Here is a 2,773-nt window from a genome sequence, read left to right on the forward strand (position 1 = left end):
TGAGCATAGCTCACTAAGCCCAAGCAAGCCCATCCATTTACCTTTGCTTAACAAATTTATCATATCATGCATACACACACACCTTTTCCTGGGTGTGAACATAGCCAAAACACAATGGCATTATCGATAATAATATACATGCACTATACCAGTCATGTATTTAGCAATTTACATTGCATACACATATTCACATTGTTAGATTGTATTCACAATACAAAAGAACCCATGACTTCCAGCGGAGACATTTACAATAAAAGGGATTACTATCGAATGCCAGACACATACCCAGGAGATGCACTACGGGGACTCCTCGATCTAGGGTCCAACAGTCACCTGATCTGAAAACATGAATTTTTATAAAACGTGAGTACAATACTCAGTGAGTGAACAAGGAGGGAACAAGCATACAATAAGGAATGTTTATCGAAATCATGATGTATTCGTTTTCTTAAAACCATGCAATTGTTTTAGCTCCTTTAAACCCCTCATGTAAACCCCACATGAGTAAATCACTTTACAAAAATCCATGCTCAACTATGGTACCAAAGAAATGGGAAATATGGCAAAAACCCACAAGTTAGCAAAATGGACAGAAAGTTTCTCGCTGTAGCGAACTTCATTCTCGCTGCAGCGAGAACCAGAACATCAAGGAAAAAGTCTCCTTTTTCCCTTAAAACAAGTCATCCTGCTAAAATAACAATAGCAACATGTAACACATGTAAACTTCCAAATTTCAACAAAACAAATGCTTACATATTTGCATTTACAACCATATACCCATCATCAACATGCACACCATCCCATCATCATCATCATGCACATCATCCCATCATCATCATCTCATATGCAACGGCTTATGCTATTGTCACTAGGGGGTGGGAGATCACGAAGCATCCCCCCCTTCACTCGACAAGAGGTGCACTTCACTCCGGATCACGAAGCAACGGAGCAGTCCCTTCCCTCCTCTTCCAAGCTCTTGGGTGGAGAGTCATACTTCGCCACAGATCATACCTATCAAAGCACTCATAGGGTGGAAGATCACGAAGCATCCAGCCCTATAAGCTATGGAGGCAACAACGGCTTATGTGCACTCCCACTCACACATAGCCGGGTCAGCAACGGCTTATGTGCACTCCTACTCGCACATAGCCGGGTTCAAATCAACATGTAAAGAAGCATCCAATGCATATCATGCATTTTATCATATTGTGATAACACATAAACCATTGTATAGCACATTTTCACAATATAAAATCATTTTACTAAAAGCTTGTTCCCAAGGTACATTTTCTAAGACAAGTTGGATAGAATCTTTCATATTCCCCAAAACAAGTTTGAAATGCAAGTCCACTCACCGGTATCAAAAATTCAGATTTCGGGTGCACTCGGACTAATAGTCCTTAGGCGCAATTCCTTTGCCTTTTCCGGACGTCTCACCACCTTGACAAATAACAAAGTCAAGGAATTTACTATATTGTCCCTAAATTGATATAAATTAATTTAAATTACTAATGCTTGATATGTAAATGCAAAAATATGTCCGATTACCGCTTAATCACGGTATCGATTAAATTCGACCGATCACCCGATTAATCGGCGATTGTGTCCAAATCACCTCCAAATTAATTCATTTCTCCTCTAATACCTTAATTTACCACATACATTTAAATAAAGCCAAATTCAGCATTAGAACCCTCACAATTCCTTATAGAAAAATTTGGTCATTTGGTGCACTAGCATCGAATTTTTTTCTACATAACCGTTTCACCTTAATTCATCATTTTCCATGCCATTTTCCTTGAAATAAAAACAATCCCCCATTGATATTCAGCCCTCATGGTTCGGCCAACAAGGAACCCTAGAGAAATTGAATATTTCTTTTGTGTTTTTGTTCATAACCATGCTTAACTATCCCTAAACACTAACATAGTCTAAAATCAAATTATTCCAACAACAATTCCTCTTCCATACCCATTTTTCAGAATTGAATTCATCATGATAACTCAATATTCAACCATGGAAATCAAGAACAAAAGCATGGGTAAGCTAGGTATCAAGGAGAATTAAAGAAATTTTAACTTACCTAGCTTGTTTCCTTGATTTCTTCACTTTTTCTTTGAATTTCCACCTAGGTTTTCTTGTTTTTCCTTTTGTTCTTCCTTTTTTCTTGTTGCTGGATGCCTAGGCCGAATATGGTGAGGGAATTGGGGATTTAATGGGCTGATTTCTATAGAAAATAATAAAATAATCAAGCATGCCATGTGTCACATGCTTATTGGCCCAATTTTTAACTTTTTGACTTTTTCTTCTTAATTTTCCACCACAAATATTCTGGTATTTATCCAATCCTACCACAATTAAAATCCCTTGGTCTTGACAAGTGCTGGGGTGAAAAATTTACCGATTTGCCCCTGGGGCGAAAAAATTACTATTTTGCCCTTTTACTCCGAAATGTACCGGAATCTCATTATTTCTACTTTTCAACCTAAAATAACACTAATATTGATCAATATTAACCAAATGGGGCAAAAATTGTTTAAAAAATTTTCGTTTAGTCTTCTAGTGGCAAAATTACCATTTTGCCCTTGTGCTTCATAAGTACCGAGAATCACAATTTTTCACTGCTAAACATCATTTTATACTCCAATAATCATAATTATATTTTATATAATTATTCTTGGTCAAATGTGATCAAATCTTGGCTAAAAATCTCAATTTTATCATCAAATGGTAAAATGACCGTTTTGTCCCTAATTGGTCAATTTTCTGATGG

The sequence above is a fragment of the Theobroma cacao genome, chromosome 3 (assembly GCF_000208745.1).
Source record: "Theobroma cacao cultivar B97-61/B2 chromosome 3, Criollo_cocoa_genome_V2, whole genome shotgun sequence".
NCBI lineage: Eukaryota > Viridiplantae > Streptophyta > Magnoliopsida > Malvales > Malvaceae > Theobroma > Theobroma cacao.